We start from the raw sequence: 12,753 nt of genomic DNA on the forward strand, positions 1-12,753 counted from the left end.
TAATTCTCCAGATTCAGGGGACTGCCACATGGGTTAGGGTTGACCTTTCCTCTCTCTATCCTAATTCTTGGTCATCAAAATAAGAATGATAATGCCTTGCCAAGGTTCAGGAGTTACAGAATGTCAAAAGGCCTGCAACCCATTGAAAAGGAAAAATAAACAACCTTTGACTTATTGGTAGTATATCTAAAACCAGCTGCATATTCACTGAAAGGAGGCAACATCTCAAGGAACTGAGTTCTAGTCAGTCAAAATACCAAAGAATACAAAGAGTTAATGATTATCCTGGGAAACTGGATGTGGTGAGGTGACTGCTTTTATTATGAAGCCTCTTTTACGTCTTCCTGTAGCATTTTCTAGCTTTGGTCTTGGCAATTCCGCCAGATGAAACTGTGCAGGCTGAGCAAAAGTCATTGCATAAAGTTAATATAGTTTAGTGTCTTGCAATATATGAAAAAAGCCCACGAATTCTCTTTCATGGGTTTTCATTTCACCAAGTCTAAATTAAACTCCCAACATCATGCTCTGAGTAGAGCCTGGAGCTTCCACGGATAGACCTGTTTCTACAGGAAGAAGAATGTTTCTCAAGAAATGACTGTGAAGCCAACACAAGAAAGAAAGTGGGGGTGAATTTGGTGAGGATGGCATAAGTGGAACTCAGCCCTTTTTGCTGTTTCCAGCTTTTCACTCTTGTGTCACGTCAAAGGTTTATAATCCACATATGTTGCCAAAATATACAATTATGAAAATAGAAAAAAATCCACTCTTGCTTCTCACACTTCCCGTAGGTTTTAGCAGATCCCAAATCAAGTGATGAACAGAAGTTAATACAAATCTGCCTTTGGGTGGTTTGTCCCTTGCAGTCAAAACCACACCTTCTATAAACACTCACAAACCAAACTGCAGCTGCTTCCCTGCTGGTGTCCAGTGCTGTCAGAATCTGCCCCACTCCAAGAGAGGACACTCATTAACAGCAAATATCATGCAAAACCAGCACTTCCCTTCTTGAGTCTCCACAGTGCCCTCAGAACAACCCACCAAATATGTGACCATGACTGCCAAACGAGGCTCTGCAGCTGAGAGCGAACCTCCCTTGGCACAGGGATGGGATGGGAGCACAAGCACCAACACAAAGGTGTGACAGCACAAATAACCATCTGGGAACTCGGCCCATTTGTGCAAGTCCTGCTTGCAGAAATGCTGCTAATTCAGTGGTGAGCGCTGGCTGTGGAAATGGCTGGGTAAACAACACATTACCAGATGTTTTGCTTTAATTTGGTCCAGCAGAGAAGGGAAGAGAGCGCCCAGACAATAAAGGAATCTCTGGATTAGTCACACGCTTTGTTCAAGCGATGCCTCTGCTCAGTTAAACCTGCCCTCCCTGACCTGCCTTCGAGATGTGTTACCATATTTTCTCTGAGTATTATTCTGGAAAAAAAACAAGACAAGCAATTCTTTTTTATTGATTTCTTCTGCCAGGTTTCTTGATGCAGAAGTACATTTTATGATCAAACTTCACTCTTAACTTTTACGATGGTAAACAATATACAGTGCATTTTTTACTTTTTTTTTTTTTAAAGAAGAGTGTGTGCACATTTGATGAAGGAGGTAGAAGAAAAGGGTTGTTTCAAAGCATTCAAAGTTCAATTCCCTATATATTTCCTGTTCTATTCCTTCAACCTACTTAACAAAAACCATCACTGGAGGTTCACAGTCCAGCATTGCCCAGAAGGCAAAAGAAAAAAAAAAAAAAGTGGAAATCAACTTCTTCAAAACTTTCCTTCCTAATTGCCAATTAAATATTAATTAAGTCTTACTTAATACATACATCTGCAATGCAGCTGAATGCCACCAGAGCATGAGTCACAGCTCTGCTCACTGGCTAATGAAGTCACCGCTATGTCAGCCTGCACACACGGCCATGCAAAAGTTTACAGCTCCCTGAAATTAATTCACAGTGCATTTGTCCCTTCTTGAAAAATTGCAAATAACCTTCCCATCCTGCCCTTTAGGATGTCTGCAGACATTACTGTGTCTCTCATGCTAGATGAGGGGTATGTCTCCCTGGGGAGGTTTTGCAGGAGAAGGTCACCTGATTTCTCACCCAACTGTGAGAGAAAAGGACTGGCTAAACCCTCAAAAGGTGTAGCAGGTACCTGCACTACCACCTTTAACTAGGGACAGGTTTGATGTCTCCCAGAAGAATATTTAGGAGACTCATTTAAAGGAAAAAAAAAAAAAGAGTAATCTGCTCTTCTTTTAAGTGCTGATCATATGTACTATAAAAAAGTTGAAACTGGTTAATATCTACTGACATATTTATGAAATAAAGCTAAAAGAGAGTGGTTCTACTTCAATTCCAGCTTGTATTTTGTCAGAGAACAGGCACATATGGAAAAAACCATCATATGCAGCACCTGACTGCTCCAGAATGTGGAATCACAGCACTCATCCATAATTTACAAGTTACTGCAACAGTTCATATCCAGCTACTTCATATGGTTTTCACCCCATCAGCCAGACTAATGCTGACAGAAGGCTTTCTGTCCTTCACTGAATGGTGATGGTCATGAGCTATTTTTCTGAAAATTCTGAAGTAAATGCAAAAATATAGAAATAAACCCCCTTCAGATTTAGTAAGCAGCACTGACAGAATTACTGAAAGACCAGGGAATTCTTGTACTTTGTGTGTGGCAGTGATGGGGAAAGCAAAGAACCTGTTCAGATTGAAAAAGAGAGAAAATATGAAGCAAGATATAAACCCAGATGTTTTCCTCTGCACAAACCCAATGAAAATGCATTATTAAATCATCATTTTATCTATCTTGATCTGCTTTTTAAAGACAATTCTGAGTATCATTTTAGAGGAAAGACGAATTAAAAAGCTGTTTATTCAAATGCTGGATTCTTTGCTTGAGAGCAATTGCTGAGTGTCAAGAAACAGCAAACCCCACGCTGCTCACACCCCGTGCTGGTTGCACACCCTGTCATTAGGGGGACACAGAAACAGTGAGGAGTGTGTTTAATGCCTTTCCTCGTAAATGGAAACCCATAGATTTCCTCTAACAAATATCTGGGGAAAAGAAGCTTTGTGTTGTCAAATATTGAGCGACTTAATCAATATGCAACACTAAAGAAAGCTCAAGCACTCCAAAATACCACCACCTCAGCAGGTATGAAAAGCAAGAGTTCAACCTTGCAGGTTTTTAGGGTGGGGAAAATGCAACAGGTTTAATTTTTTCCTTTCAGGAAAAGGACTGTCACAATAATAACTGGCCTCAGCAGAAGCCTTTATGTACAAACAGAGAAAAATCATGGAAAATACTGACTTAAAAAGTCCTGAAACCTGACTTGAAAAGTCCTCCCTTTTCTAGCTCAAAATAAACACATCCCTCTATTTCTATAGACTTTCATGGTTTGGGAACGTTTAGAAAAATTGCAAATACGCTATAAATACTGAGAAGAATTGTTATTACTTGTTTATGATACTTTGCTGTCTTGAAATTTGCATTTAATGTCATTTAAACAATGCAGAAGCAAATGGGGATGTCAGTTTTCACGGTTTTCTAGTTTTAAATACACATAGAATAACACAAACATTATGCTTTCTCTGGTTTCTCCACCACAAATGCAGTATATTCCCACTTCTTAGACCAAATCACAAGCATTTCCATGACAGGTATTTTGTTGAATCTTCTGTTCAGTTCTGATTTTAGAATGTTTTTATCTTGAATATATACATACATATGTATATATATATATATGTATACACACACACACACTTTTTCTAGATCAAGGATCTTTATCTCAGTAATGAGGCCTTGCCAAGAAGCAGCAATCCAGCAAATAGTAAGACAAAATCTGCTCCCGCTGCCAAAACTCCCAATTTCAGGACACGTGGAGTACGCAGGGGAAGTGCAGAGCAGGCTGATTGTACTTCCCACTTATCAGAGAGATGTATTCACCTAAGACAAGTTAAGGGAAAGACATTCCCAAGTGCCATGAGATTTCCAATAATATTCAGAGAGTTCCCAGCAGCCTTTCCCTTGGCTAGTTCTCTCTTTGAGGCAGGAGTGAATTCTTGGCTCTTCTGCTATTCCAGCAGAGCATCTGGGGGTTGTTGAACACGTGTTTCCTGCCCTTGCTGCAACTCTGAGTTCTGCTATTAAATGGCATCACAGCTCGGCTTTGGTTTGGATTTTGATGCTTCTCCAAGCATTTTCATGGTAAGGAGACTTCAAGGTACCTGCTGATCAATGAGGTCAAGCACAGGCTGTGCTCAGAGCCAGTGCTTGGGGGTCACTGCTGCTGCAGCCCCCTGCCCCTGGGAAAGCAGGCAGAGAACTCCAGCACACACCAGGTCATGGAACTTTTCCAAAAGGACTCTGCCTTTAGATAGGATCAACAAAATGCTGGAGAACCAGCAAATTATTCAACAGCAGCAGTGACTCCAAAGACAAGGGGAAGGGCCAGGGGCGTCTCTGACTTGCACAATGAGCAGCTTCCCAAACAGCCGCCCCGGCGCCCGCTTGCAAAGTGCAACCCCTCTGCCAGCCAGCTCTGAGCTCAGCACAGCTCTCTACAGCAACGTCTTTCTCCTCCACAAAGTCCCAAAAAAGGACAAGACTCGACACACGGTGCTGCATCTCCAGCAAACCCGGCAGTCCATGTGTCCCACCCTGCGGGTGCCATCCCGGGACCTGCAGAGCTCTGGGCCTGCCTGGAGCCCCTGTGGCTCAGCTGGGGACTGGCAGCCCTTCTGACAGCACCTGCATATGGTGTGTTTTCAAAAGCAATTGTAAGTTAGCCCGGGGGCCACTTGACCTGCCCTCCAACCAAATTACTGGTTGGTGAAAATTAAGATCCGAATCGCTGGAGACTGCCAAATGGAAGGTGCAGCTCCCCACACGCAGCAGTTTTTAAAGGCAGAAAACAAGCCAAATGCAAACTGAGGTTAATGCAATATATACAAGAAAGAGAAATAAGATTAGATGTGATGTATGTGCCAAGAGGCCTTCTGCAGGCAAGGGAAAAAAGAGAATAAGGTTAACATCTTTGATTTTTTTCCCCCCTCCCCCTCTGCAAGAGCTGAGAGGAGTCTTCATAGCAGCAAGGTCAATTCTAATCTTATTTCCTTATTTCTCACAGTTATTTCATTACCTTCCTTCCCATTTTTTAAGCTCCATGGCAAAACATATTTTTTTTCCAGAAATCTCTGCAATCCAGGATCAGTTAGAGATCATAGCAGCTCATTTTAAATAATTAACAAGCACGAGATGTACAAAGAAACCTCTTTAAACAATAGCCACCTGCAACAAATATTCTAAGAAAATGCGCCCTTTTCTTCTTGGAATGATTGCTGCCTCTCATGAAAACATTAACATTTTGCACATACAAAAAAAAAAAAAGATGCAATTAGCAAGAACTTTCTCTATTTTTGTTCTCATTATTGCTGATTACCAGAAATTATCAGGCAAATAATGGCTGCTTTCTCTTCTTATGATCAATTTATTCACCCTCCATCTGATTTCTCTGGCGAGGAAGAGAAATGTGGGCTCTTGTGTCTATGGCACTTTGTGAGAGGAAGAAAATGGAGGGGGGGAGGGAGAGTGAGAGAAACCAAACAGAACTCTGTGTAAAGTGTCAGAAAGTATTTAAATTATCTGTGCCAACTTAGAATCTTACTTCAAGCCCTGCAATTTTTATTTTTTTTTTTACATTTTGTTAAAATTACAGCTCCTAGACTCATCTGATTAAGCCAGACTTCATTTATTAATTGCAACAATAAATACAACCAGCTTCTCACAGAGCAAAGAGATTGAGAGCACATTCTTGCTATGATTTTGAAATGACTAAGAGGCTTAAAAGCTCCAAATAAAGCCACTCCACCCTCTCCAAGAATCTCAAAAGAGAGACCCCAAATCTCATCATTTCAAAGACACTCCTAATTTTGGGGTGATAACATTCAGCTTCCAATAGTAGGGCAAGACTGTTACCATGGCAGCTGGCAAGAGATGGGGGTTGCTTCCACTTGAATACCAAAGCACAGCCAAGTTTTTAGCAGTTGCAGCAAAAGCTATCTGGGAACACTGTTGGGAAAAGAAAAAAAAACACCCAAAAACCTGTGCTGAGTTCTACATTGCCAGAGCTGTTGCTATTACTAGCCAAGTACCTAATTTAAATCTCCTTGGCAAACACCTCAGCAAGCTGCACTCAATCCTTGGGCTGTTGCATCGACACCCCTGTATTTTTGAGGAGGGATAGCAAAGATTTCTCTTGCTTGAACCATTTCATCCCCTGTTGTCGAGGGTACAGCTGAGCAGGCTCATCTCCTGCCTGGGAGGACACCCCCAGCCCCCCTCCAGGGAGCTCTTCCCTGAAGGCACAACTGCAGTTCCCATACTTAAGACCAGGCAAAATGATTTGCTTTTCAAAATGGAGAAAAAAAAATACTATTCTCAGCCTGAGACTTTGCATTTTAAGCTTTAGCCTGGAGCAAATTATTAAGGCAGAATTACTGTCTAAATCCCTGGAAATAGGGGTTTATAGTGAGAATACTGACAGATCCATAACTATAGCCATGCAAATACAGCAGATAAAAATATGTATAAATGATAATGTAATTTAATGGCTTAAAGATTTTTTACTGGGGAGGAGGGGAATGTCTGCTTTATTTTGACAGTGTAAAATATCAGAGCAGAATCCAAGGATGTAGCAGAGTCAGACTCGATACTTCTTGGGGATTATTTGACAAGAACAATTTCAGTGTTCTATTTAACGCACTTACTTCAAATTTAAGTGATGAATTGATGCCTGAGAGACAGTGTGGTGAGAATCAGGAGAACAAATTTCCTTGTTATGGGAGCAGCTACAGGCCAGTTCAGCGCTCAAAGGCACAGGGAGAGTTAGGAAAGGAAATCTGCAAAGAGTATTCTGTCAGTGGAAGTGAAAGTGGAAAGCTATATATTTATTAAACCATAATGTCACCAGGTTATGCTTTGAAGTACCTCAGAGGCACTGACTCCTCAAAGTCTGTGGATACAAGAACAGGATCAAAGTCTTTTTTGGGAAAGCTGGTTGGCTAAGGGAAGCAAACATTGCTGTACAACTGCAGATGTCACTTTTAGTCAAATATATTATTTCATTGATCTCCTCTAATACTCAATGAAATTGAGCAAACTGCTCTGTAAAAATGAACCTTCACTTAATAACAGTGCAGTGAAGTCAGGCATCATTCTAGAGGGCTCATTTCTGTAGCATTTTCCCTGCTCAGTAAAGAGTTGCAGCCACTCTGAAGGCTGCAGTTCCTGCAGGTCTAATTCCACTGAGGGACACAGGAGTTCAGGGGGACAAACACATCCCTGGAGAATATTGTATGGAATGTTTTCAAGGCATAAAAGCTACGTGCAAGAATCATCGTGGAGAACAACTTGAAAACTAAGCAAAGGTTTTCTGGACAGAAATCTTCTCACTGGGGTTTCATAGAAGCACAGAGACATCTCCCACTGGTTTCCAGCACTGGTGAAGTGGTGACCTGCTTCTGGAGAGCTGTGAGCTTTAGCTGAGACACCACATTTGTTTTGTGGGATATAAAAAGTCTCCAGAATCTCAGTAAAGCAACCAGGAGTGACAGACCTGATTTTGGGGTGATGGGGCTTGCAGAATGAGTAGAATTTGCATGACTGTGCATTTTGAAGGAACTGGTTTAAATTATTATCCATGGCAAAGAAAACATTCTTGCTCTTGTTCAGTGCTGCATCCCTGAGACTCAGCATAGAACTGGCACCAGCAGGGATTTAAATTACGATTGAGCCCAGTGTGGAGAGAGAACTGAGAGGCACACTGCCTTCTCCCAGGTGTTTCAAAGAAGGAAGAAAGGAGTAACACCTGCTATTGAAACAGCATCTTGGCTATTTATAAGAGAAGAGTACACAAAAAACTGCTACTCTCCTGTAGCAGATTTCATCATTAATAGCTTGGAATTCCACTATGGAATTCAGCTGAAAAATGAAAGCTGCTTCACCAAATACAAATTTTCAGAGAACGACAGGAAAAGCTGGAGTGCTGACTTTCCACCACAGTTATTTGTTAGTGCTGAAAAATGTGTGGCTCAAACACAGGTGTATCTCTTCTCTCTTGAGATCAGATAAATGAGATCCATGAAATTTAGACAGAGAACCCTGTCCTGTTCACCCTGGACTGACCCTCAACCAATGGATAGGAAACACTGGTACCTTCTCACACACTGAGTGCAGCCACTGCCTGTTGTCCTGATGCATCAGGGTTTAGGATTAGTGCAATTATGGCTCAGGCAGATCGTGCAGCACACCCTGGGAATGGTGATCCTGGGAGACACTTGGCTGGTAAATAGGAAGGGTGGAGCAATCTGAAAGGCAGGGCTTGGGAAGTGCTGCCTGACAGTCACATTTGCAGAAAGTTATTGGAAAGATTTTCTTCTACGTTTTTAGTATGTTAAGAGTTAGGCCAACCATAAGGACTTATTAAATGCAATTAGAAAGAGTAGCTTCTCTTAATCCAGGGGAAAAGTGAACAATCAACAATCCAGGCAGCATCCCCATAAAATCCTGTTGTTGAGTCCATGGAATCTTCCAGACCACATTTATGCTCCTCCATGTGCACTCATGGTCTGGCCTATTCTCTTCCATAGAGAAATAAATTATGTCTCTACTTGATTTCAGGCCATTTTACCAACCTAAACCCAAGTTATAATTGTAGATACAAAATTTACTTGTGGACTTACTCTGTTTTCAACTATTGAATGTGCTGAACTATTACGTGATGACTCCTGTCCCCAAGTCTAACCCCAAAATTAAAGAAAGCTCTGAGGGTCAAGTTTGCTTCTAATTAAAGAAAAGATTGTTTCTCCATCATTAAAAACAGGCTACTTCCTATGAGTTTTGGATTAACTAGGAAAATACACTCATGGCAAATCTAGAGTATAATGAAGTTATTCTGGACCAAATCTTTCTCCTTTTTCATTTTGTCTCCCTATTAACTTTATGGCCAGTTACCCAGCTTTGATGAATTTAGGAAAAAAAAAATGGAAATTATGTATTGATTTCTTCCCACCTCCCTCTCTCTCCTACTGGCTATTCCCACTAATATTTAACTCTACCCACTAACATTACAGTCAATATTTATGCTCTTTGAAAAGAAAGGAGAACATGCCTGGCAATTTAAAATAAAAGTCAAACCAGGAATTCTCCCAAATCACATTAATACTTATGGAGCTGAAGTCAGAAACGAGAAGAAAATTACCTTTCCTGGTTTTTTTTTTTTTTTTTTTTTTTTTTTTTTTTTTTTTTTTTTTTTTTTTTTTTTTTTTTTTTTTTTTTTTTTTTTTTTTTAATTTCCATATTGCTCTATTTTATCAAAAGCCACACACTAAGTGATCAAAATAATCTGAGGCATTTAGAACAAGGACCATGTGGCAGTTTACAAAGCATTGGTTGTTCACAATAATTTGGCCATGGCAAGTAGCCAAAGGACTGCTCACAAACATATGGTTATTTATTTCCCCTAAACAGACACTAATACAGCCTGTTTGCTACATTACTTTATAAATATCACAAGCTTCAAAAACAAAAAGGACCACGAGTACACAAAGCAATTAATGCAAAAACAGCCCCAAACAGCCTGTAGAACCACCAGCATCGGGAATCCCAGTGTGATTTGCTAAATTCTTTCTCACTATCACTCAACAAATCCCCAAAGACTGGCTCAAACTTAATGTACCGGAACATGTTGGACTCCTTTGTTTAATCACATCTGAAATGGCGTCTGCTGGAGTGACACATCAGCTGAAAGAGTTTAACTGTTGTTCTCAAAACAGCATTGATCCAGGTTTTATTTTAGAGGCTGTCAGGGGTGTCTGTCTATGCAAAGGAAAAGCGAAGCCCATGTAAGCGGTGAGAACAACAGGGTAAATTTATTTTGGGCGGAAAGAAATTCACTTTAAAATGGATTTCGTCGTTTCAACTCTTTCCATGAATTTAGAGTCTTTATGCCTTGCCAAGTGCCACAAAACAAATCCTTAGTTGCCCATGGAATGTTTGAAGCCAAACAAAATATTCAATTTTGAATGAAAATTATAGCAGAAAATATGAAAAAAAAAAAAAAAAGTCTGTGTGTGGTTCTTGCCCATTATCCAAATCACCCAGCCTTTGTTTACAGTTCCCAAAGCAATCCTGCAACTGCTCCTTCCCAGAGGCAGCCTGAGCTTTGAGGGGGACCCATCCAGATATTTTCCTTATTGTTAGCAAAAGCTTGTTTGATTTTAGAATACACACTGGGATGATTAAACTTCTGCAACAGGGAAAAACTGAAAAGCAAACCAGAAGAGATACAAAAAGTTCATAAGCAGCAATTTCCCCACCAGCTGTGCCCTTCCAGGAAAGCTCATTTCAAAACCTGGGGCTCGATCCCATCTGCTCTCTGGGAAACTTCTGCCACTGCCACGAGCTGTGGTGCTGTAACTTCCCTGCCTTCCCCCCTCTCATCCCTGCACATCATCCCAGATCATCTCCTGCTTCCAAAAGCCCTACTTAGCCAAGGCAGGGCTTTCCCAAAGGAGGGCAAACAGGAGAGACGCTTTTTGGCACACAGTCCAAAAACTTTAGAAGGCAAAACCCGAGGAAGTCAACACATTTTATGGCTCAGTTTTCCCAAGGTAACCATGCAATCAAAGAAGGGAGGGCAGGAAGCCACCCCCTCTGCTGGGAAGCCTCTTTTTGGACCACCAGAGCGAACTGTCATGTTTTTGAACACACAAATCTTAAGTGAGAGGAGCAAGTGTTGAGTTACAGCCTTAAATAAGAGTAATTCCCTCTGATGGGATCTCACTGGGGATCATCAATAGCTCATCTGGAACTGCTGCTGCACAAATTACGGCCATCAGGGGCTCTGCTTTATGCTAATGAACAACACTGACCTCACTGCTCAGTCAGTCAAGATGAAACAAGACGATTTACAATCAGAAAATGCAGCTAAAAGGGTATGGATTCTGAGGCTGCAACAGCAACAGAGTAATGTTTGAGTTTGGCATTCAGGGAGGATAAATGTTTAGGATAAACACAGGGGATAGGTTACAGAGTATTTCTTCTGTGTATAGAATAACTACATGACCTACAATGTCACAAGCATTTACTTCTTCAGCCTTTTACAATATACTAATATCTGCTAAGGAATAGTGGCCAAATGCTTTCTTTTTAATGGGAACAGATATTTTTCTGTTAGAGAAAAATAATGACGATAAATTGGTAAGCGAAATATTCTTTCACCCTCATCTAATGGAAAATAACTGAATGTCTTATAAATAGAATTTTATGAAGTATTCAGTCCTTGCCTGAATGTATAAAGGCAGAGCTTCCTCATAAATTGATCTGTTTCCTGGGGTTTAAAGCTCCATCAAAAAAGTTTACTGGATAAGAGAACTGGCAGTAGTATAAATAATACTAATTAATTATACCAGAGGATATGCTGTCATTTTTGAATTTGCATATACAGAAGGCTTATTAACAGTGATTACTAACTTTCATTTATCAGCATTCCCTTAACAAGTGCCATGTCTTTTGGAAATGAGGAAATGAAGGCAAAAGAGAGAGGCAGAATATCACATTTCCAACCCCATCAAGTGACGTGGGCAGGAAGAGCTAAACCCTCAGAAACACCCAGGTTACCCCACTGAGGGATGTGATCGCCCAGCTGTGGAAATAAACGGGCAACATCTGCAGGATTGAACAGTGGACATGTGCCAAAGCTTCACGAAAGCAGGAGACACCCTGGAGGAGGAGAGGAAGGGGGCAAAAAAGATACTTGGGCTGCCAAAGTGCCGATAATGTTTATAAACTAAAGGCAGCGTGGCAGCCAGCAGGGATGCAGAGGAAATTCAAGGCACAGCCAGAACAGTCAGTGACCTTCTTAAATTATTCATAATGTGTCATTTGTTTGCAGCCTGAACACTTACTTGAAACTCACAATCAAGATTTGAATCCCTCTTCTGGTTTTGGATAAATGAGAACGATTTTTCCGTGACCCATTGAGCCCAATTTGAATCTTGCTATGGAACTTTCCTAATTAACCCTTGGGGTATTTTCTTGCACTCTCTTTAAACCACTATTGATGTTTGTTTTAGTGCATCCTCACATGGGAGCACCAATCAGACCCTTCATTGTTCATGTAACGTGCAACGACCAAAGAAGTCTGATTTCAGCAGAACATTTTTTTCTTCTTGGAAAGGATGTGCCTCAGGTTGACCCCTGAAAATTCCAACCATTCAATTTACTGTGTTAAAGCTGTGGAAATGCAGATGCTAATGATGAAAAGAAACCAGGACATGCCAAAGTCAAGGTGTTCTGAGCACATGAAGATCTGGACACCTCATGTGAAAAGCAAGGCCAGTTCTAGGACATGTTCTTTTTGTCCCACCCTGATATCAAAGCAAGCACAGAAGCACTATAACACTAATTTTCTGTACTCAAATTCCTCGTTCCTTAAATTCAGCAGGTTTTTAGTTACCTTAATGATGCTTGGAAGGTGTTTTCCCTCAGGGCCGTGGGTGGTGGAAAGCAGGTTGAGATTGATGGGACTCAGAAGACAACTTGTGCTGCTGGTGACCTGCCACCTCCTCTCCAAGAGCTCCCAAACATCAGGATCGTGTCTTACTGTGAAACAAAACAGTTGTGACAGGTCAGCATGCATTAATACCCCTGAGTCTACTTAGGACTTTCAATA

Source organism: Empidonax traillii, unplaced genomic scaffold (genome assembly GCF_003031625.1).
Source record: "Empidonax traillii isolate 1590-97213 ecotype Southwest subspecies unplaced genomic scaffold, ASM303162v1 scaffold91:size2966241, whole genome shotgun sequence".
In the NCBI taxonomy this organism is placed as follows: Eukaryota; Metazoa; Chordata; class Aves; order Passeriformes; family Tyrannidae; genus Empidonax; species Empidonax traillii.